At 39.1% G+C, this 24759-nt stretch overlaps 1 long non-coding RNA gene across 1 annotated transcript; it reads left to right on the top strand.

Moving 5' to 3' along the window:
* The first annotated feature begins 1232 nt into the window (after window positions 1-1232).
* On the top strand, window positions 1233-24508 carry LOC132329166 (uncharacterized). Its single transcript, XR_009486981.1, has 3 exons — window positions 1233-1315; window positions 14684-14769; window positions 19097-24508. It is a non-coding gene; the product is annotated as an uncharacterized LOC132329166 (long non-coding RNA).
* The last annotated feature ends 251 nt before the right edge of the window (window positions 24509-24759 follow it).

Genomic DNA, 24759 nt, shown 5'->3' with positions numbered 1-24759 from the left:
ACAGTTTAGACACAGGGAGTTGCCTGGGTCACTTGATCGTGTGGTGGAGCAAAACTTTCTGGTGCAGGCAGTGTGCAGTCCTTGAGCAGTTTAAGGGCAAATGCTGCTGTTGGTGCAGTGTGTGGGAAGGTGGATGATGCTTCCTTCAATTGCCATGGCAGCGTGGTTCAGCTCTCCAGGGCCTTCCTGTTATTCACTGTCACGCTTCCACCCTTTTCCAAGGCAGAATTAGCTTACTTTAATCTCTTCCTCAAGGAGGGTTCTTGTTCTGGGCACACAGCTATGGAAAAACTTTAAAAAAATAATCTCTAAGGAATTTCAGCCTGAATGCCTGGAAATGCTCAGTATGAGGCACGGCTAGTGATTAGAAATGTATCTGGCAGAGACTATGGGATTTCTCCATCAGTCAGCTTCCCTCTTTGTGAGCACGGGCAGGTTCATATCAGCAGTCATAGAATTTTGTCTTAACTGCTGTTGCCTCTTAGTATAAAGACTTCAAATGGCATTTTTCTTACTAGCCTTCCTAGCAGATGCTCCCATGGCACTAGGAGCTGGGAGCCTCAATATGATGAATTAGTCTCCCCCTCCTATATCTTTCTAGGCTGAAGATACCAACTTGGGAAGAAGAATTTCATTAGCTTCTTTCCTCTTGTGTATGCTCTTTCTTTCTTTCTCTAATGTTTTAGTCTTCAGCCTTACGAGAAGGTTACATAAGGTTTACCAATATTTGTAAGTATAGTGATTGCTAGTAAAACAAACCTGGCCACAAAAGTCTTCTCATCTTGGTAGAAAAGGATACTAGGGAACCAGGATAAAACAGGACTCTTCTAAACTTCAGCCCTGCAACCTAGCAAAAATATCAAACATGTCTCATTTAGCACACCCACCCATTTGTAATATTGCTATAATTTGAAAATAAGATGTAGCAATATAAGGAATGGCAGGTAACTGCAGGAGTCCCTACAGGAAGAAACAGAGATCCCTAATGTTCTCTTCCTTTTGGCACTGAACTCCTTTGTCGTGGGTGAGTAGAATGCTGCATCAATTGAATTTTGTCAGAAATATACAAGATTTCTCAATTTATGAATTTTTGCTACTTTTTTTCCCAATCAAATTTACATATTTACTTGTATCTGAATGAGTTAGTGAGATATTTAGTGGAACATATTATGAATGTAAATTTTTTTGTAAACAGGAAAAAATATGAATACATCCTTATTTTCTTTCCTGTAGTTGACTAGATGAAGTTACAGGGAACTGGAGCAGTTCAATGAGTGAGTGCTAAACCTCTGTTTCTTCTTAAGAGGCACAACCAGTAAGTATGAACCTTTTGTGTCCATAAAGTTTTTGTGAACCTTAATGAATACTGAGAATTTCAGAGCAGCAGAATCAGTCAGCAGCTATTTGTATTAGGTAGGAAAATGTTAATTTAATTTTTTCAATCACACAGAATGAGATATGTTTGCTACAGATGAAAGATTCTTAATTAAATGTATTTCAAAATCAAAGCTTTGGCAATTGAGTAGTCTAATGCAGCTGATTAGAAGGGTCATGCTTTCAAATATTAGGGCATTTTTATCACCAGAGGGCACTATCCTTCCAGGCTAAGATTAAACTTGTTATATGGGTTTACATATTTTTTTCTAGTCTAAGAAAAAGGATCTCAGGCAATACCATTGGGGTTTCTTTCTTACATATATGTTCATTTAAATAGCTTCATTCTGATCATCTTCTAAGTTTTCCATATTTCTAGATGAAGAATATCCAGGTTGATGTTAGACTAGTTTAAGAAAACCCAAAGGATTTGCAGAAAACGCAAAAGTTAGATGTTGTTGTGCACTGGCAGAGACCTCTTTGTCACAATCCAGCTGTTATTGGAAATAGACCTGCATTTTGAAATATTTGAAAAATACTTTGTGCACAGTATTCCTTCCTGTCTCCCCACTGAGGGGTTCTTTAGGCTGCTGGTCTGTTTTTATTCTCTCCAACCAACCACTGCTCAGCAGCTGGCAGGAGAGGCAGCTTGTGGGTAATGCTGACCACACCCCAGCATGAAGTGCTCCTTTTTGCAGGGGCTCCTGCTGGAATTTTCTCTTGCTGACTATTATGTTCCAGTGACCAGTACTGCACAGATTCCAGTTGCTAGTTGTCCTCCTCTCAAGGGAGTATGGGAGAGAGTAAAAGTCACAACTGACAGAGTGGTGGCCACATAGCAGCAACAGTCTGCAGCAGCATGAATCCAAGATGTTGTTTCCTTGTAGCATACAATGATATTTAGCCTTTTTATGTAGTATTATGCACTAGAAGCATTCATGCTGTGAATATATACCTGATCTTTAGGTGTTTTATTTGTATACTGCCTATATTCATGTAATTCTTGTATTAACAAGATGACTTTAATTAGTCCTTTGGACTACAGACATCTTTTTCTTCGTGTCATTACTAGCTATGTGTTAACTTTTCCCAAGTTCTGGGAAGTCAGCTGCATGGGTATAGCAGAAAGACATCTCATCCCTTAGATTTGCCTGCATAAAACATCACATTCCTTAGATTTGCCTGCATTGCATTAGCTGTGTTACAATTCTGGACTGAATTCCTTTCTCACATATTCCAGAGGCTGTGATCTTGAACAGATATTAAAAGTTACCTCATTCCTAGCAATGATGACCACCCACAGCTCTTGCCTGTAACAAGATACTTGTAACTGTCAAGTTATTAATCCAAACTTGAGATTAACAGCAAGAGAGAGAAGACTGGAAATGGTTCTTTGTTGCCTTGCACATCATTGCTGTTTAGTTCCAGGCAGTGATGATAAATACTTCAAATTTAAGAGGACTAAGAGACCTTAGGTCTCCAATCCTACACAATTTTGTGTTTCACCTGTAGCAGCAGGCTATGTATGAAGGAAGGAGTTCTTGGGGTTGTGTGATGGAAGCTGTGCAAGGGAAGTGCCACTTGTGCAATGACTGCCTTTATTTCTGGTGATGCTGTGTTTATTCTTAATCTGGATATCGGTGTCTTCAAAGCAGGGGCAAAGAATGATGCTCTTGGAGCTTTCTGTACCTGCAGGCCATTGCCTAGAAGAAGAACAGACAGCAAGAAAACCTGCTCTCCTTGTTGACTGCAAATATAGTCCTTTTTTTAAGGGGAAAAGAAGGATTTACTTTGTGGAAGGGAACTCTCATCAGGAATGGTGTGAAAGGAGAAAGAAATTTAATTAACCTTTGCTGCCCACAAAGTTTCCCATGGTGTTCATGGGAATGTCTTTTAGTAAAACAGTAAAGCAGATCAGGTGAAAGCACCTTTTCTCTCTTCTCTGAGTATGTCCTCTAAGCATCAGGCCTCATTCTGCCCCTTGTGCCTGATGGGTTCCTCTGGCTGCCTCCCTATTTTCCTGAGTGCTTGATGTGCTTTTGACTGGTCAGAATGACAGCTCTAAATCCAGAGCTATCACAAACCACCATGTACAGTCACAGGGAACTGCTTGCACAGAGCAACATGGGATTTCTCTTCCCACAGGAGTTTTGCAAGCAAAAAGATTAAAACAACAAATCCTTAGATGCACACAGCCTTATCTAAATCTGGCTATTCTCTGCAAGCTTAGGCAGGTCCTTGCTGCCCAGTTACAATCTGCTTCTCTGCAGAATCTCTTTTTTCCATGCTGTGGTTTTTCAACTGTTTCCAAGTTCTGTTTACATTTTCTGCTGAAGATTTCCTGTTCAGAAAAACAGTTTTTCTTCATGCTTTTAATCTTCTTGAAGAAGAAGCTGTAGAAAAGTATCAAAAGAACACATAGCTTCAATTTGCTGCATGATTACAGCCACCAGTGGCTTTTGGCTCTAGCTCTCCAAAAGTCACTCAAGCTGATGCAACTCCTTGGTTAACTCTTATCTGATTATTGAAATAATCAAAACAGTGGAGATGCAACATTTGTTAGGCCTATGTTTGTCTTACCATATCAGAATATCAAAAACAGGGATCTGTTTTTCAAAGTATTTCTAGCTATGATGTAATTAAATGGTTGGGAGTATTCTAACAGTCTACATTGACAGTAACTAATGTCAAAATGATTGTGCTTTCTCTACTCAGGAAAAGCTCTAAAGTATTTTTCAAGGGGTCTAATCCTTTACTTATTTTATGAATAAAGTGAGTGGTATAATTATTTTCATTTGGAGAGAGCAGATTTGAGCAAACTATAACCACTTCTAAAAATCCCAATCAGTTTCTGAAGAACTTCTAAATAATACAAAATGCAAATATTACGGTATCTTGCATAATACCTTACACTATTAATGTCCCCAGAACTTTACTGTCACTGGCATTTTCTTCAGTGAGGATGACACTCTCTTACTCTGAAAAATATCTTGCACTTGGCAATGTGGGTGATTAGTGTTTGAAACCATGTCCTCTCTAATGCACAGTAGAACTTGCAAGATCTTAGCAAACTGACAAGATAGGTTTTTGTCCTTAAAAATCCAAAATGAAACAGAAACCACCTTTATAGGAAATTCTGGCATCAATATGCAGCTAGTTGCTCACTTCAGTGGGCAGTGCAGTTGGTTTTGTGCCATTTGCAGCATTTGTCACTGACTTCTGTGGCAACTGGTCTTTATGGATACAACTGGAGTCTCTTTCATTTTATTAATATATATATCTGTGTGTGTGGTAGAGAGATATATGTGCATGTGGATATGTGTAGCTGCATAAAATTATCTCCCTCAGTCACTGACTGTGGCGTTGTAAGGCTGCATGATTAAAAAGTGTTTGGTGAGAGTTCTTTTACTGTTTAAATATCACATTGAGGTGGGCAGACTTTAGAAGGAGACTTCAGTCTTCAAAAACAAAGTAGATTCATTAAATGCTCTCAATATTTTTCTGCCCCAAGAGGACAGCAGTGGTGAGACCTGCTTGTGGTTTTGGTGTTTAACTGCTGCTTTGTGTTTAACACCTCAACAGCAAAATTGCAATTGATCCCATGAGTTCTTGGAGTGACCTGGCTTGAATATGCCAAAGGATTGTTAAGGATTTGAATACTTAATGATGGAAGCTTCCTTCTGCCTTTCTATTTTTCTGTGGCAGCAGATGCTGTTGATATATAATCCCTCCAAGGAAATGCATCTGAGTTGGAGACTGTGTAATTTTCAGTATTGTTTATAGATTCCCACCCTAGCTTTAAATGAGATAACTTGGGTACTGGTAGAAATCTTGCTGCAGCAACACAAGGCTTACCATGGGTAATTTTCTTTTCTTGGAAGTGGGATAAATTATCCTCTGCTGAGCATCATGTGTCCACGTCTGGGCAGACTCATACTCAGGCTTTATGATTTCAAGCTTGCTCAGATCCCTACACCATATGGTAGTCTGCAGGGTAGCTATGGCCCTTTGAATTGAAATAGAACCAAAATTGAATACTAGAAAGGTAGAGGTTTGAGTGACAGTCAAAAAGCAGCAATCATGGGGTAGTTGGCAATGATAGACACTGGAGGAAACTTCTCTGGTTTTACAGAAGAGAGCTGTTCTCTCTGATGGGAGTCTACATGTAACAGCTACTCTGTGTATGAAAGACATAATGTAAAGCAAAACTTCAGAAGGGAAACGTTTAGCTAAATCTGACTTTCCTTTTTTGCCTACCTGCCAGTTTACTTTTTACAAGCTTAAGGGTTGGGTCAGAAATGCAAGCTGAAGTAAACAGTTAAGGATATGGAAGTTGAAAAAGAAGAGAAAAAAGAGCAGAAAATGTTATATTCTGCTGCTAGTGCAGAGCTCTGGTTTGCAACCCACCCACCTTCTGGATTACCATTCAGATCTGATGCTTTCTGTGTCTCAGAGTTATTTTCTCCTGCACCTTCCGTTATGCAATAACAAGTATCCAATATGATCTGCTCAGCTACGTAATGGACAGCTGAATTGAACTTGTGCCACTGCTGAGAAGAGGTCCTTGTGCAAATTTGCATACTGTTCTTACATCTGTGCCTGTTGTCTCAGCAAGAGAGATACTCTGTTGGTCCTCTGTTTTGGGCAGTCTGCCTTTAAACAATAAGCACTGCAAGGACTGATTTAAGGGCAGGAAGTAAAAGTTTTGCTCTTCTTACAGGTTGTGCTTTTCTGATTTAGATATGCCAACATGGTGTTCATTACTACTTCTTTAACAGCTTAGCCGATAGAAAGACTGGCATCAACTCTTCCAAATTTTATTGTTCTTAAATTTCAGATGGCTGCATCACATTGGTAATTACACTCAGATTTTGAAATCTCACAGAATGCATCTTGAAAGGAAATAAAATCCCAAATATTTTGTGAAAGCAGAAACAGTTCTGTGCTTCCCAACACAGGCACTCAAGTATACAGAGTCCTGATTCTTCCCTGTCTCCTGCTTATATAGTAATTTGCACCTCTGTGGGAAGAAAGTATCCAGTAGAACTGGGTAGCATTTCAGCTGAAAACCTGTCTACATGATTACAATATGTGAGGCATACTTGGTCAAGCTTGTAGTACTTACATGAGAGCCCAAAAATTTGAAATAATATTTCTGTGACTCATCTTTCCACCTGCTCAGCTGTCATGTTATGGTATATAGAAGATACTTTAACATCTCTAAATTTAGAAAAGAATGTATGTTCAATGTCAAAAGAGTGTAGAATCCAGAGTTCTTTTGCTTTGGCATGCTGCCTCTAGTCTAAGGGCTTTGCTACACAGTAGAACTTATCCTCTGCTGAATTTTTTTGAATATAAAAGGTCATACCTTCTCTGGGAAATTCACTCATTAGTGATGCCATACTGTGTTGCTTGGAAGAAGCAGTAAACTCCACCTTGTGATTTATAATTGCATGCTTACATGGCATGGTGCTTTGGCAGGTCTTCATTTGCCCTCCCACGTTGCTCAGACCACCTGGTCTGTTACCTGTGTGCCTGTCTCTGCTCTGCAATTACACAGAGAGAGCATTTGTTCCCGTGTTTGAATGCTGGGGAGCAATGATGTTCACTTCCTTCCTGCTTTCCAGTTCTAGTGATCTGTACAATCACCATGGTTTTCAAGTCTTGTTTTCTTGCCTTCATCTAACCAGTTTAAAAACAATAAAAAAGATCCCTAGAGGACAGACAGTTGTCAGAGGGAAGCAGTTCTCCAAAATTCAGACATCATAATATGGTGAGGATGCTAATGTTGCTAATTTGGATGGTAGAACAGAGCCATGAATTCAGTACATTTGTGCTGTATCAGAAATCATAAATGTGAAACCGCCTTGCAGTAAAAATGAACATCTGCTTTTTGAGGGGAGGTGGAACAGTGAAGGGTTCAAAATCTGATGATGAGGAATTAGTACAGTTTTAGCACAAGTCTGTAGTGACTATTTTATCTCAGCATTGCTGGTGCTCAAAATATAGGCAAGGCCCATGGGTGAGTTCATGATTTTAGGTTCAGATTATCTGGTAGTCACGAGGCAGCCAGCACCCTAATGTCTTGTCCATGCTCCCCACAAGGCTGCCAGCAGGCTGGCACAGGGACCAGTAAGCAGCATGGCACTGGCTTCTGCTGTAAGTCAGTCCTACAGTGAACAACCAGCCATTGTTTGGTTTCCTTCCTGAAGCCAGAGGCCCACTGGATCCCCCATGGTGTGCCAGGCACAGTGCCTTTCATGCTGCCTTTCTCCCTCTCTTCCTCCCAGCGAGCCCTGTCTGGCCGTACGCTGCGTTCAGAAGCTCTCTGTGCTGGCTCTAATTGAAGGAAATCTTATAATAGAAATGTGTTTGTTGAGGGCATGTCATTCTGTTGGTCTGCAATAAAATATGTAGTACATAATGTATTTTAATTAAACCGGAAATTAATTCAATTCATCAGAACAAGTCCACCCACCCTCTCCTTTTTAATATCGCATGCTCCACCAATAAGGAAACCCCAGATAGGAAAATTGCCCATCTCCCTCAAGGAGACACTAACACTGTTAGCATTCGGTGTGCTGGGCACTCACTGCAAAGCAGCAGTTATTGAATGGGGGCCCCTGAGTGTGTAAATGAAACAGATTCTTAGACTCATAAAGTAATTGAGTTGGCCCTAGCTATTGAAGACCAAGGTGCTTTTGCTTTCCCATCATGGAAGCTGTCTATCTTCTCCAGAATGTCAGGGGAGGAACATTTCAGTGACTCATAGCAGCTGACCTCAGTTGTGCTTATTTGCTTGGGAATCTCATGTACAATTTTTTTTCCTTGCTATTCCTGGTCTTAGCCTGCCACAGATGCCTAATCTGTTGCATTCATTCGCTTGGATTTTGTGGGTAGGCACTTTCTTCACTTTACTGACTGAAGACACAGGCCAGGGGTATGTCCTCTAGTATTAACTGATCTGCATGCAATTAATTACTTGTTTGCCTGTCTTCAGCATCTGTGTCATTCCTGATAGCACCATCAACACTTGTCTTGGCCATGTATTCCTTAAAGCTTTGGCTACACACAAAGCTGTGGCTACAGACATTAAAGTGAAATGGAGTTTAAGAGAGTAGCCATCCAACATGCCCAGAGCTCAGCATGACAGTCACCCCACCTGACTGTTTGAGTGTGTAAACTAGAAAGTTCTTGTTGCAGATGGTGGCAAGCTCTGGTGTTCAAAGAAATTGTCCGGTTTGGTTAGATAAAATACAATATTCTGATGATCAAGATATGAGAAATGATCCATCAACCTCTCAAATGCCACATAGCTGAAGGTATGATATAGTTTTCCAAGGCTGAGAGAAAGACAAGACCAGAGATGCCAGAGGCCTGCTGAGACAGATGAAGTAATAGGGAAGATTTTTTTCTGTCAACAGAGAGGAAACAAAAAACTCTCAGTGACAGGCAAACTGCCAGAGAGAGTAGGCAGCATAGTGGGGATGAACAGGCAGATCTTATTTCTATAACACATACTCTGTGAAAGCTGCTCTTCAACTAAATGGAAGTGAACTTTTGTTGGGACACAGGCTTGGGACAATGTCCCATTCTGAGCCTCAGTGCCCCATAGCCAGAATGTTGAGTTTTTTTGGTACGTTTGTCCTTGAAACAAGTCACTGCACAACCTGTCATGGAGCTCTCCTGAACCAAGTTACCACCATCACCAGTTTACAGAAAACTGTCCTGTCTCAATTAAATTTCTGGCAAAACCTTTGGCTTCATGCTTTGACAAAGATTTTTTGGCACCTGTAGCTGGGGATGAATGGCACTGTCTGGGATTTGGTACAATAGACACCAGGCCTCCCAAGACTTGTGTCTTTGTCTTACTGACTGCTCTCTATGGTGCTCTAAGGGAGCACTGTAAGATGAAGGCAAGTCTGTCTGACCCCCTGGGTAGCCTTGGTGCTGAAGGGATGCCTGGATGGCACAGAAATACCAGAACTCTTCCTGCCACTCACTTTTGCAGAATAAATATTTTTCATTACTTGTGTTGTATCTACACATCTGGGACTTAGAGCTGTGACTCAGGAGATGTGCTAAGTCACAAGCTGCTAGCAGTGTTGGTTGTATTGTAGGTGTCTGGATCGATAAAAATTATTTACACCTTTGTTTCCTCATGTGCAAAGCCAAGCCTAACTGACTAAAAGATGGAGATGGCTTTCTGGGAGGGGAAATTCTAAGATCTTGGCTCTATTCCTTGTATAGATATGTTTGGCTGCTCATGTGTGAGCAAAGTGAGCTCTGTCTTGTATGCTCTGGAGCCTGGTGTTTTTGACATCTTCCTCTCTGATGAGTTGGAGGGTTTCTGTTTAAACTATGTGGAGGAAGACACTGTTCAGCCATTTCCATGACATATATTAATGTCTGGCTAATCACAGCAATATCTAGACAGGTTGTTTTGGTTTTGTTTGTTTATTTTTCTGGGAGAAAAAATCATTTTATAGTAAAGATGTCATTTAATGAATGGGTTAATGTTTAATGAGTCCTGACTCATTAGATAAGAGATAAAAATTGTAAACAAAGCATAAATCCTAGATTTCGTAGCTACTCCACAGTTATTAAAGAAGTTGTATTACAAATCACAGAGAAGTTTTTTTTCTAATTCTGCATGACTTTTACCAACTGAGAAATTAATTTTGTTTTCATCAACTTAGACAATAAACAGCAATAAAACATAAATGCAATGTTAAGTTTAGACATGATAGAACATATATACAGCTTCAGTGAACAAACAATCTGGTGGGAATAATAGGTCAATTAGGCTGTTATTACTTGCTTTGATGAGAAGAACTGAATTTTCAAGACTGATATGTATCACACACGGTGTGCCCAAGGGTTATACAAAGAGAATTGAACAGCAGAGCCAGAAAGTGATCAAGGGACAGGATATGAAACCTATTGAAAACTCTTCTTTTTTTTCTGATTCTAGCTAAAGATTTCTTAAAAAAAAGGGAAGCTGAAAGAGAACCCCATTTTTTAAAAGATATGGGTTCTGGAAGTTGCAGTAGCTGCAAATACTCAAACACAACTAATACACATGTTCTGGTCATCACACTTCCACCTTCCACTTGTAACAGTTACAGAGATCTGTATTGCTGTTGTTCTAATACCATCATGTTTCTAATGATCTGGGGATGTTTCATTCTCAGTTGGTTCAACATAAATTTTAAATGCTATACGCTTGTTTTTGTAGAAGTATTTTCTGTTTGATGTCAAAGTTAAATAGGATCTTGCTGGTTTTGTCTCGCATTTTCCATGCTTAAAGAGGTGCCAAGATGAAGGTAGCTGTGTTAAATAGCAGAGAGGGCTGTGTGACAGTCTTGTTCCCACTGTGCTGGCTGGTGCAGGGCAGAGGGTGAGAATCAGCAAAGAGCTCGAGTAGCAAGTCTCATGTGGGCCAGGCTGTAGAGCTGAGAGGATCCAGACCTCTAGCTCAGGACTGAGCACACCCTCTTCCTGAGTGGTGCTTGTGAACTCTGGGGCCGGGGAAAAGGCTGAAGGGGATATAAACTGAGGACTTTGCTTTGAGTCTAAAGCCGAGTGAATGTCTGAAGACTACTGCCTGTAGCTGGTGAGTGTTCCAGGGAACTGCTTTCTGCTGCTTGCTCGTGGAAGCACAATACCTGATTCTGAGAGTGTGTATGGATCCAGCATTTACTAATTCTATAAATGTTGATGCAAAATTGCTGGTTTGGAAAATATGCCATGAAGGAACTTAATTTACAGACAGTAGAATTATAAAGCTGTTATAGAAACCCCTGTAAAGCACAACTTAGAACAGATAGTTTCAAACATGCATTTCATTTTCCCTTTATACTTTCTAAATGAAAGGTAGTATGGACCAATCTGGCAATTTTTAATGTTGGGGATAGAATTAATCTGATTTTTCCATTTCTTTGGCTTCTTTACTTACTCATTTAATTGATTTTGTTGGAAAGGAGACAGAGTAGCAGATAAAGCATTTATTAAAGTGTAATTCCACAGCATAGTGCACAGGGACTGTAAGCAAAGGCTAAAGATCTTGTCCCAGTTTGTGGTGTGAGTCCTATAGCCTCTGCTTCCTTTTTGATGAAGACTGACTGCAGTCAGTGAAGACCCAGGCAGTAGTATTAAGCAGATAAACTGAGAATTCTGAAGCAAAAATTGTGGATTCTTGTGATTTAAGATCTTATGAGCTAAGACAATGTCCACCAGCTGTAAGAGTAAAAAGGGCCTCTTTTATTTGCAGGTCTGGTTCTGAGAAGCCTTTCATCTCTGGGTCTGTTGTTCTAACCACCAGTGTAGTAGAAAACTACTTTTTCCCAGTAGAACTTTCACTTATTTTAGAAAGGCATGCAGTGGGTATGTGTATAGGCTAAAGAGTGGATCACACCTCATATTAAAATTGAAGCCAGGAATGTCTTTGAAAAAGTGTTAAGATGGTAGGGTACATTCAAAATATTAGGTAAATGTGTCTGTAATTCAAGATACTACCTTAAAACAAGGGATGAGCTGATCCCAAATGATTAGTTGAAGTTTAGGAAATAAAAAAGGAGAGGTGGGGTGCAGCTGAAGGGTGCTTATTTCTGATATTCATGTAGAGATTCATACCACTGTTTAAAAGGGCATTGTTATTGAAGACAAGTGATCCATACTGTATTCCAGTGTTATCCTCTGTGAATAACTGAAACAAACATGTTTCTCAAGGTTTATCCCCTTCTTTTCTTTCCCAACTAAAGCATTGAGCACAATCAACTCTTCAGCAGACTGCTTAGGAGAATGAAATATTAATTGTTATGCTGAAGGGACTAGTGCAAGAAGAACAAACAATTAGATAAAAAGGGGTTGAAATTCTGACAGATATGCTAAAATAATCTTTGCTATGATGAGGGTTACAGCTGCCACTAATTTAGTTGCATTATTTTTCTAATTGCAGATGTTTAGAGATGAGTCTTCTAAATTACAAAGAAGAAAAGCATTTCCACTATAAAAGCAAATATTATAAGAAAAAATATAATTTATAGGAAGATAAAAGCTTTTGATACTGAATGATTTGATATACTATCAGGAAAAATAGAATATTTGCACAGATATTTATCTGAATAATAATGTGAACACAACGACACCAGCCAATGTATTTCCAGTTCTGTTGCTTCTGAAATAAACTGCTTAGGAACAAGTGATTGGGCTGAATTAATATTGTCTGGTGACATATTGATACCTAATCATGATTTGTTCATTAACTATGTTGTCCACTAGTGATAACTAGTTAGCACTGTGAAAGCTGAATGGGATAGTTTGGTTAATGTATGCAGCTCCTAACAGTTTCATAGATCATTCTTGCAACCAAATCAAAGTCAATAGAAGAGTAATGTGACCACACATAATTTTACAATGTTTTTTCCTATCTCTGACTCATTGGTAATGTGACCTTCAGCAGTGGTGAAATGTCTGATGGGTTTAAAACCTCTTTTATTTGCTGTTTTGGCTATGATCTTAAAGAAAGACAAAACCTACACCTAAAAAAAAAAAAAAAAAGCCAAATCAGACACAAACTGTAAGCACAGGAGTTAAACTAGAGGTAAATCTATGTACTAAAGCTCATGCTAAGTGGAAGCACAAAGCTCCTGGGGACTAATTTACTCTACTTCAAGATACTTAGGCTCTATCTGATACTGACCAAACTAGCTCATTTGGAGCTTGTTTGGAGATCTTGAGTTGCATGCTAGTGTGTACTGTAGGTAAACCATCAATTTAAGATTTATGCTAGTTATTTTATTGCTCAGTCTCCAGAAAGGCTCACAAATCTGTAAGTGTAGGTTGTGGTTAGGAATGCTCTGGATCATAATCTGTCAAGAATAATTTGCTGGTGTGCCCATTGCCTGCCTTCTAGAACACATGGAGTTTACATTGGAAAATATTACTTTTACTTGTAAAGCAGCGTGGTACACATGTTTTTATGGTAGAAACTGCACTTGTAATTTATTACAAAGCTCTGAAAAAAATCAGAAATAAAGGATTAGCAAAACCCTCTCATTTTTCTTGGCAACAGTGAAATTTTTAAGTAAACCCTCATACAAGTGTCAGAGGATTAGTCATGCAGTTGTAGTTCAGTGTCCTTGGTCCTACAAACCTTTAAGAAATGTTTAACACATCACATTTATCATGTCAAACAGTCAGTGGAGCTTATGCAAAGTGAGGTGCAAGGAATTAGATTTCAGATCTGGGCTCACCATGGCTGCTATACTTTTCCCATGGCCAAATCCAGACCCAGCAATGGGACTTCACAGTAAAGCCTTGGGGAGAACATCGTGTTTCTGCTCTTGGGGACACTGTGCTTTCAAGCTGAGCTAGACAAGCTTGTAACCAAATGTAGTGTGCTGCAAAAGGGAATGCTGATGCAATTGGGCTCTGGTGGCCATCTCTGCATGATGTGTGTGTGCCCAGCCATTAGGCACATGAGCTGTTTTAGGGCAAGGCTGGGTTTCTCCAGAGCTTTTCATGTGCTACTGTGTTGATGCAGAACAGCAGAGTAACAAAAAGATTGCTGAAGAATATAAGTTGAACAACAAATCTATCTCTTTGGGCACCCTCTAGCTGGAAAATTTAAAACAGAAACATCACCAAGGAAGACTGTGTCTGTTGGATCACAGGTGATAGAGAGAAATATTTGTTCAGCTTACTCCAGAGAGGGGATCTAAACCTTCTGTTCAGAGCTGATCCTGTTTGCTAAACAGAGGTGGTTTAGCTCTGTCTTCCTCTCTGAAGCTCCTTGTGAGGGAAAAAAAAAAGGCTTTGTATGTAATTTTAAATTAATTCTGATTTTTTTTCTTCCTTACTTAATTGAATATAAAAAAAATCCAGAATAATCACATTTCCTCTTTCTTTTGCCATATTTTTTAAGGATAAAATTTTTAAACTTTGGCAGTAAGGTCAATGTAGTAGAATGGACCTGCTGAATACACTCCACCCAACAGAATAGAATATACTCCACTTTTTGCTGGGAAAAAAGCACCCAACATGGAAATAGAAAATTTTCAGCTTTGAAAAATGGAATCAGGATGAAAACTTTAAGTCTAAGTAAACTGAATGCTGCAGTTTTACAATTTCCCTGTAATTAGATAAGACAGTTAAAGAAAAAGTTTTCTTTGAGGACGGAAAAATGGAGATAAATGTGGTTTATCTTGGAGATAAATGTGGTTTTTTATCAGTTTCAGCCTTTATGGATCATCCCTTCAATATCATGGTTCTGCTTTTTTCCTTTGATTCCATCTTGGTGTTGCAGGAGGCCACTGATACCTTGACCTTTTGTTTCTTGGAGTACCTAGTGGAAATAATGAAGCAAGAAGATCCAGGAAAAGTCACCTGATGGTAACTACTAACATTTGTTATTTGTTTTGTGTGAATCTTTTCATAGAGTAGAATCTACATTAAAAATACAGCATCAGAAATTTTCATTGCAAACACAACAAAGCATTTGTTTATGAAATGTGCTTTAAAATATATGAATCTATTTCAGTTTCCTGCTTAAAACTAGTTTTGAGATGCTGTTTTCTGCTGTGCTCCTGACTGCTTCATGCTAGGTTTTAACAAGCAGGAGTCAAACTTAGTCCTCAACAGGAGATACTGGAATAACAAGCTAAATCTTGGGCAGATATGGGGTAGAACATATCCCTGCATTAAGGAGTCTGTAGCTTGTAGAAGCTGTTTGAAATATGTAAAGTTGTTTTCTGGGGTTTTTGTTGGGTGTTTTGAGAGGCATTAATTTTTTTGGTGTTTTTGAAAGGCACTCAAAACCAGTTCTTGACTTCTTTTTTTTTTCATCCAGCAACAAAACAACCTTGTTTTATAACTAAAACAAAGGACTTTTTTCTTTTCTACCACAGGTTGCATAGACCTCAGTCTCCCACTGAGAAAAAGAAATATGTTTCTGATTCACATGAGTTACCAGCAAATTTCATGAGACGCAGTGACATTTTATTTCTCTTCAAAGGCAATCAGTAAAACTGAAAAAGGTCACATTTTGTTTTCAGCAGAAAGTGCCTCTGTGTCATTATTTAAAGTGAACAACAACCTCTAGCTTAATGCAGGAAGACATATATATGTTGGATAGAGTTTCAGGGGAAAATGTTAATTTCAAGTTCATTAGAGTTTAGAAAATCAAAGTGCCTCATATTCCTTAATGATTACTCTTCAAGAGTTTTTATACATTTTTAAAATACTTTCACTTTTTTATGATTTTTTCTGTCATAGAATAATTCCTACCATATTTTGGACAAAATTAGAATAATTGACTGTTGATGTCATGAAAAAATGTAATTTCACAGAAAAAGCACCATGAAATTCAGTTATTGGAGTCATATAACACGACAAACCAATATGTAATCTTTTTCTGGATGCAAACTGGAATTTTTGGGTTAAATAGGACTTTCCACAGTTTCACTATTCTGGCAGCAGAAGCATCAACTGGGTGAGAGACCAGGAAAACAAATGGCAGATTTTGTTAAACAACCCTGCATTATCTTCCTGTATTCATCCTGGCCTTCAGTGAACATTTGCTTTGGAGAAACTTTGACAGCTTTAGAAGCTGTAAAATGTTAAGTTATTTACTGCTTTTCCTTTTTATGGATCTAGTTGCTTCTGGTTTTTGGCTATGAATTTATAAACACTAGAATGTAAAAGTTACTTAAGAAATAGAGAACTGTTACCTTGGATGAAATTATTCATGTGCAGGGATTGATATTTCTGGATCAGGAATATCTTCAGTCTCTTCATGCTAAGACAGCTAATCAGTGCAAAAACTGGGAGAAAACTACCAGTGACCTCATCATGTATTTTATTTAAGAAAAAAAAAATCTTCTGCAAACAGAAATTTCATGCTGAATAGTTATTGCAAAATTACATTAATTGACTGGAGACACTTTTTTTAATCTTTTGCTATAGTAGAACCTAATTATATCCAAGTGTCCTGTAGATCTGAGAGTTTTTAAGAATAAAATAGGTTTTTTTGGGTATTTACTGATAACATTGTAATGGTTAAGGCAGATGAGATGTTCAAGCTGACTCCTGTGAGATTCAGTCTAGGACTAGGCTGAGACCATAGATACATGCCCTGAGAATGAGAACAGTGTGTAATGCACCACTTTGAGAGGAACTCAGTTTACAATCAAGAGTTGTGAATGGATCCTATGAGCTCTAAGGGAACAGTCTGCTGGATGCTGTTCACCCTTCCTTCAATAACTCCACTCCACTGTAAAATACTCTGCAGATTCAAATGTTTGAAAGATTCAGGTGAGAAACTGCAGAAGGGGAAGGCAAAGAGCAAAGCAGATTTGTAAATGAGACTTGGAGAGAAGATAAGAAAATGAGGCAGTGAGGTACAGTTAGGTTGTGCCAGATGGCAAAAGACAGGGAGTGAATGAGTCTTTCCAGAAGTGGGAGAAACAGCTCATGGGCCTAGTGCAGACTAGGCTAAAGAACCCTACTGATTTAGTTCTTTTTATGCTGACATGGTATAGCTGTAGTTGGCTCTCTGAAGTGCAGAAACATAGCAAATCTGGTCCACAGTGTGGAAGAAGTTGAGCATCTACTGAGAAAAAGACTTAATTGCCTTACGGTGTGAGAAGGAGCCTGAGACAAGTAACTTTTTACTTCTCCTGGAACTCTCTGTATTGGTAGGATAGGAAAAAAAAGGGGGGGAAGAATTATCTTCAGCTCTTAATGAAGTATACTTTCTCTCCTCCTGCATTTCTATGCAATGCTCCTTATTTTTTTCCCTCTAGGTGGCTGGCTGGTATATTTGATTCCTTCATTATGCACAGGTTGAAAATTGATGTTGAGTTTCAGGTATAAGGATATTTCACTGGTAACACCTCTGAAATCTCCACATTTTCATAAACAGTATTTTTGCAGAGATAAATATATTTCTGAGCTGCTTCACTTGTTTAAAAATAATCTCTTTCAGCCATCAAAGGAGAAAGGAAAATTTAAAGGGTTGTTTGAAAATCTCAGCAAGAAAGGACAGTGTTATTGAGATGTACATGGCTGATAAGTGTGTGATAGCCTGTGTAGCCTGATAGTTTAGTAAGTAAAATGCCAGACAAGTCAGGTACTTTGGAAAAAGATCTCACTTTAGAGCTTGCTAATTTAGCTCATTTATTCCCCTCTTCTTCTACCTCCATCTTTTTTCCCCCAGAGATTGTATTTTCATTGTTTAATCTCTGTGTTTCAGAACTTTGATATATCATCATTAATCACTGTTCCTAATTTCCCTATCCCCATTTTTAGAAGAAAACTTTTCCATTTTAGGGCTAAGTTCTATAAGGTCTAAAATAATAATGAAGAGGACATAAATTAGTGAACCTAAGTCTCTGGTCCTAAATCTGTTTCACCAATTACAGCAGAGAACCATGAGTGGAGGCTGATTGCTTGAGAAATTCCTCAGCCTGGCTCACTGCCTTATTTCCCTGTAAAGACAATAATAATGATTATAATAATTTCTCTGTTTGTATTTCTATTGCATAATTATCCACTTCTTTCTTTTACTCCTACACATTCTTTTGTGCTTTGAGCCAGTCTGGAACTTGTTCCCTTCTCTCACAATTAGACTGAGGTTGGGGAATAAAAATGGTAGGGATGTTTGAAGCTTTTTAATTGTTCTGTTAGAGAATGAGTGAATGTAAGTGCAGGAGTGAAAAATTTGCCCAGAATGTGAGTGGTGCATAAATACTTCTTTGCAAGAAGGGATTAAAATCCCTCTTGAGAAGAGGGATTTCCTTTCTATGGCTTGTTGTTCTCTGAATTGCACTGGATTATACAGAGGGACTTAATGGTTGCAAAATGTAGTAATAGGCAGCCAGGTTTCAAAGTAAAACATTGAAAGCTGAGCAGAAGAAAACTAGGCCTAGGGTTTTATTTTCAGTACATTGGTGCATCCTTCCTCTAAATTCTTTCCCAGCATGTATGAGCTTACTGACCTACTCTTCCAATACATTTAGGAGTGTGTTTCTTGTCATCTGCCCCTGCCTTGCTGTGCAGTTTGCAGCATCGAGCACTTGATGTTGCACAGACTCATTAGGGAAAACAGCCATTTTCAAACACTGTTCTGGGAGGATGGCTGAGGGGTTAAGTACTGCAGCATAGCAGTGGTACTGACATGAAGAGATAAAAAGGGTCTCAAGGGAAGCAAGTTTCAAACAGAAGGAACTCAGCCTGTTTAGGGGAAATGGTGTGATCTTGCTGGCTGCTATGTTTTGAGCAGACCCTGTCTAGACCAGCACTACAGTGGCACACAATTGGACTCCTACTCTCACACTGGAGGTAGGCTGACCCCAGCTGAATGCCAGGCACCCAGCAAAGCCACTCTCTCTCTTCCCTCCTCAAATGGATAGGGAAGAGAAAATATAATGAAAGGCTCATGAATTGAGATAAGGGCAAAGAAAGATCATGAATTGTCATGAGCAAATCATGCTGAGCTTGAGGAAATGAATTTGTTACCAATCAAAATCAGAGTAGAATAAGAAGAAGTAAAACTAATCTTAAACCCACTTTTCTCTCTTTTCTCCCTTCTTCCAGGCTTAACTTTTTTCCTGATTCTCTATTTCTTTCCCCCTCTTCTCCTTCAGTGGTACAGGGGGATGAGAATGGGGGGTTGCGGTCAGTTAATCACAGTTTGTTTCTGCTGCTTCTTCCTCCTCAGGGAAAGAAGTCCTTCCCCTGGTCAAAAATGGCTCAATTCCATGGGACACAGTCCTCCACAAACTTCTCTAATATGAGTCCTTCCCATGGGCTACAGTTCTTCACAAACTGCTTCAACATGGGACCCAACAGGATCACAAGTCCTACCAGCGAACCTGTTCCAGCGTGGGCTCCTTCTTCCAAGGGTCCAAAAGTCCTGCCAGGAGCCTCCTCCAGTTTGGGCTTCCCACAGGGACACAGTCTTCTTGTGGACATCCATCTGCTTCAGCATGGCTCTCTTCCACAGACTGCAGGTGGATCTCTGCACCTCACAGGTCCCCAAGGGCTGCAGGGGGACAGCCTGGCAGTTTGCCTCCCCATGGTCTTCACCACAGTCTGCAGGGCAATCTCTGCTCCAGCTCCACGTGCTCCATCTTCACTGACTTTGGTGTCTGCAGAGTTGCTTCTCTTACATAGTCTTTTCTCTGGCCACAATTACTTCTGGCAATAACTTTTTTTCCTTCCTAAATAAGTTATTACAGAGGGTCTACTACCTTTGCTGATTGGCCATGGCCTTGGCCAGTGGAGGTTCTGTTTTGGAGCCTGCTGGAATTGGCTCAGTTGGGCATGGAGGAAGCTTCTAGCAGCTTCTCATGGAAGCCATCTGTTGCCTTCTCACCCCCCACCAGAACCTTGCCGTGCAAACTCAGTACAGCAGTTTCTTGGACTGAGGTTGTTCACGTGTCAAAAGGCATCCTTAACTCTTGTCACTTCTGAATTAGAGTAGAAAGAGCTCTTCAACAATCATGTACAACACAGCCTGAAGAGGTGTTGGTCATCTGCAGCTCCCACTAGAACCAAAGAAGCAGATCCTCAGTGTCACTCTGGATTTTGTTTCTAAGCAAAGAAGAGTTTAGTGATTTCAGAGTGCAAATATCTAAAACTTCTTCTCCTATGGACTTGAGTCAGTGGTAAACAGTTCTATTTTGCCACTTTGCCTATGATGAAAGTCCTTTAACTTTCTAATAGAAGACCAGGTGTAAGAGTTCTGTGTGAATGCTACCACAGGCACTGGGAAAATAAAATTATTTTTGTTTATTTAACTTATTTAGTTTTCAGTCTGACATTTCTCTACTGCACTGAGAGCTAAGATTCATTTACAGTATTAATGCACTTAATTATGTTTTTTCTTTTTGTAGGAATGAAGAGACTTTATGGAATGACTTGAGGTTTTACAAAATTTTTTATACTAAAACCAACAAATTATTGAGAAAGGAGGATTTATTATAAAAATTCCCACTAGAAAAAAAATTATTGGAGTTTAAGTATCTGCTAATTTTGCTTGAGACTTTGGATTGTCTTTTATTTGTCCTGAAATTATTTTTTTTCCTATAGAAGCTGAAAAATCCCCAAGCACTTTATTTGGCACAAGAAAAATCCCTCTATGCAATCCCCCAAACCCATTCTCAAAACTCAGAGCCTTAAATGGGTCTGTGCCATCTGTTCTGCCTCACTTTGGCAGCTCTGACTTGACATCTGGCCGTTACAGAACTAAGTGTGAGCTTGTAATTAGAATTGGACAGAGATCTCAGGTTCCTTGTTTTAATAAAACTTCCCTGTGCTATATGATGTTGCAGAGATGCTCTCTGAATAGTGGTATTCAACATGCTTGTATGTTTTTGATGACTCATCTAGAGCATGTAGAAAGAAGCACTTTATAGTAATGACTTTTGATTCACTACTTTCAGTCCTAATTAGAGCATGTCTTAATGATGACACTGGAGTAATTTTTGTTGGCTTGGTAATCTTTCTCTGGATAAACAGGCTATATGACTTCTTCCATGGGGAGAGTTCTCAGCTAAGGGATAGCAGGATTAATCCCTGAGGAGGTACTGTGTTCATTTGTGGTACTTAACATGGTTGGGAGCCTCTAGAGGGCAAACCACAAAGAGTTTGGAGACTGCCAGTGTTATGAACTGTGAAATTAAACCCAGTTGCCAATGGAGAAGGGAGGGGAGAGAAAAATAAGAACAGGCAGCAATTGATTCAAAGATGAAATTAGCTGGTAGGACGATAGGCAAGGAGAAGGTAGATGTAAGAGGGACCTGAGAACCAATTAAGGAGTTCTTAATTTCCTCTTTTTTTTTTCCTATACCTATCACTCTTTCTTCAGTCAGGATTTCTTTTCTGAACACTTTCAGATACGCTCTTTTCATTCATTTGCCCTTGTTCTCCTTTGCTCCAGTAGTGGAAATCATTTGGGCAATATATCTTTTCTTCAGGGAAGAGGCAGAAATTTGGCTTTTTGCTTCAGTTAACAGCTTGAGCTTGGTTCTGCAGGGGATCTTGAGAGTGAACCTGAGCAGCTGAATTTGACTAAGAACATAGATTAATGTGCTTCTGCTGCCATTTAAACCCATGCTGCTTTAGAAGGTTAATAATTTTCAAGAAATCCTCCCCACTGCCTCATGCCTCACTCCTCATGTCCCTGTACTCCTCTTTAGTCAGCGACACTGAATTTGTATCTTCTTTAAGGCAAGAAGATGATGATGTTTATTTTCCTCTGACTTGTTGATGTTACTTTTAGGAAAATGGTTCGCTTTTTTTTGTAACAGCCTTTAATTTAATACAGACTTGGATTTGGTTCTATCTATTACAGTCTGTTTCCCTGTATGTTCCTTATACAGCTCTAAACTTGAAAGAGAGCCATCATCTTGACATTTTATTTGGGCTAGATTTTGAATAAATGTAATTAGGCTTTGTCACGCTTTTTTAGACAGTCAACACAAAGTTATTTCTTTTCTCTTTGATATAAATAGCTCTTTTAGACTGGTTCTCTTTTAATTACTCTTGAAGATGTTCATATTTTTATAAGGCTGTAAATGTCAAGTCTGGATGAATCAGACCTAAAATATTAGAAAGCAAACTCTCTCCTAATGTTCTCACTCTGTCCTGATCCTTGTGAAGTGCCAAGAACTTCCTTGTACGTGCTGAGGTCTCTTACAGCGTTGAAGATGGGGAGATCTGAAATTGCCTGGCACCTTTGATCACAATCCCTTACCAAACAGGCTGCTTTGACCCCAAGCAGGCCTGATCTGTGTCCAAAAGATGCCATGAGACTTTTTTGAAGAATTAAGTATCTTATCATGATTGATGTTCTCATTTTTGAAACACGGAGCCAAAGCCAGGTTGCATTTCATGTATTCTTCCCACATAACCTTTTTGGAGATAAAAATTAAATTAGCAAGAGCTACCTGTACAGAGTGGTGGCTGCATAGAGAGGGGTCAGTGGGAGGTACATGAAAAGAGAACTACAGAGCTGTAGAAGTGTGCTTAGATATGTGTACCAATAACTTCTCCCTCCCATCTCTGCCTTGAGTTGCACTGTGGGATGTTAATCAGAATTCATTTTTACTGGGAAAACAGGTGCAGCCAGCTGTGGTAAGTGGGGAAAAGAAGTGGACTAAGGGCTTGATTTTACGAACCTTCTCAGTTTTCAGTGCTTCAGTATTACAGTCAGGAGGCAACCTGAACTTTTCACAAAATCTTTAATTCTTCTTTCATCTGTCTCATTTTTTCCCCAAGCACCAAGAGTTTTAAGACAGGTCTCCTTTTCCTCCTGTCACCTGACTCATGCTCTGCTGTGGATATCTATAGGGAGAAAACCTGCAGAGCCATTTTTCTTCCCTAAGCACATGATGATGAAATCAATACTAACTCTCTCCTAGCTTCTATAGGACCATTCTGGTGTTTCTGGTTTTCTATGGAAAAAGGGCTTCAGCCTTATAAATTGCTGGTTCAGTCATTTTTATTGCTTTTCCTCAAGATTTTCCTTTTGGTTTAGCAGGCAGTGAAAGGCTGGGAAGGTAGAATTAAGCTGGGGTTCCTTGCTCAATAGGGGAAAATAGCATTTCCTTCTATTTGCATCTGTCCTTTCACTCATACCTGAAATATTTTTTCAGCTACCTGACAACTTCAGAAGGTTGAGCTCATGCAAAGCAGTGAAGAATGGAGTCAAGAAATCCAGATTAGTCTTAACCAAATTTATTTTGTAGCTACATGACTATTCATATAGTCACATATTCAGAGTTTAGATTTCAGCATTAACTTCCTCTCACTTGTTTCTGCTGTGGCTGCTCCTCTTCCATAAGTTTAGCATACTGAGATATTTGGCTGGAGGTGTCTCTACCTTTTGGGCCTGTGCTGATGACCTCATTGCCTCGTCAGCTGCAGTCTTTGCACAGATTTCTGATCACAAATCTTGTTAATATCTGTGCATCAGCACCTTCCAATTGCTTGTGTGACAGAAGCTTTTATGGCCCAGCCTCTGTGGTAGGGTGGTAAGAAATTGGTCTGTGGGTTTAATGTGTTGACATTTTTTCTAATATTCACATTCCCATATTGAAAGAGTAAATTGTTTGCCTTCTCCATGTTTTCCTATGCAACTGTGCTTGTCTTTTGTTTTACCATCTTACAGTGCCAGCTCAGGTTTAATATGCTGCTCACGGTAGCTCTTGCCAAACATTATTTTTCAGGTGACAGCCATTCGATAGCTTTGCTTCACGCTGCAGCTTTTGCAGGTGTTCTAATATTCTGTCCAAGGTGACTCATGTTATATTGCAAATTGTCTTTCTCACTTTAGTATCCAAAGCATTTGCAGTTATTCTTTCCTTTTAGTAGGCCTGCTATTGTGATTTACATTCTAATCCATGAGTTCAATTTTTTTCTATCAGCATTAGTAAATTATCAGTTTTTCCGGAACCACGGGTACCTCCCACCAGTTCAGGTTAAATACTCAACATCAGTTTACTGCTTCGTTTTTTTGTCAATCCTTCTGCATGTATCTGTTATGAAGGTAATTTAATTAAGTTTTTTTGACTAGGAGTTTCAGGATATGGTAAGCGTAGTTCAAAATGGTGATGTTTGTCACTTCAAATTACTCTGTTAGGTTTTAAAAGAAAGAAAGATGACCTGTCTTCAGAGTAACAGGTCTGAACGTGAATGGGAATCACAGAAACCTTCTAAAACATTTGAATGAACATTCTTTATATAGCTGTTAAAAGATGCAATAAAGGGAATGTGGTTGGTGGAAAAATTAGAACTCACTTCACATTGTTAAACTGTTTGGGCACTCGGAGCCATTAGATGAAGACAGACTCCAAGAAATACTGGGATGATGGGCAAGATACCACTAACATTCAACAGAGCAGAGGTGACACCAGAAAACTTCTCTCCATATTGTTCAGCACTTCCTGATACACTCCCCATTTTCAGTTTGTATTTCTAGCTCAGAATAATCCTTCTGGCAGAAAGTGCTCAAGATTTTTGTCTTGTTTCAGTTTGAATTTTGAAAATTTTGAATTCAAAATTTTCTGCATGGAAAAAAAAATTAAAGTGGCAGAATTTAAAATAAATTGTATTTGTGATGTTGAAAGCTCCTGTTGTCTGATTTGATGTTTTTTGGTTTAACTACTTTGGTACCTTGCCTTATGTATATATATATTACATTTCATTAGGACTCATGTTTGCTACTGTAAGGTCTTGGCAGCCAGCCCTCCTCTTTTATAGGCTGGATTATACATTTCATCAGCAAACTGCCTCACATGAGGCTTCATCTTCTTTCCACTTTTTTAATGCTTATGTAAGAGACAAAATGGGCTCAGACAAAATCCCTGTGAAATTTCA

This window comes from Haemorhous mexicanus, chromosome 6 (genome assembly GCF_027477595.1).
Source record: "Haemorhous mexicanus isolate bHaeMex1 chromosome 6, bHaeMex1.pri, whole genome shotgun sequence".
Lineage (NCBI taxonomy): Eukaryota > Metazoa > Chordata > Aves > Passeriformes > Fringillidae > Haemorhous > Haemorhous mexicanus.
The sequence above is the reverse complement of the archived record's forward strand: the minus strand, read 5'-3'. Positions and strand labels throughout refer to the sequence as shown.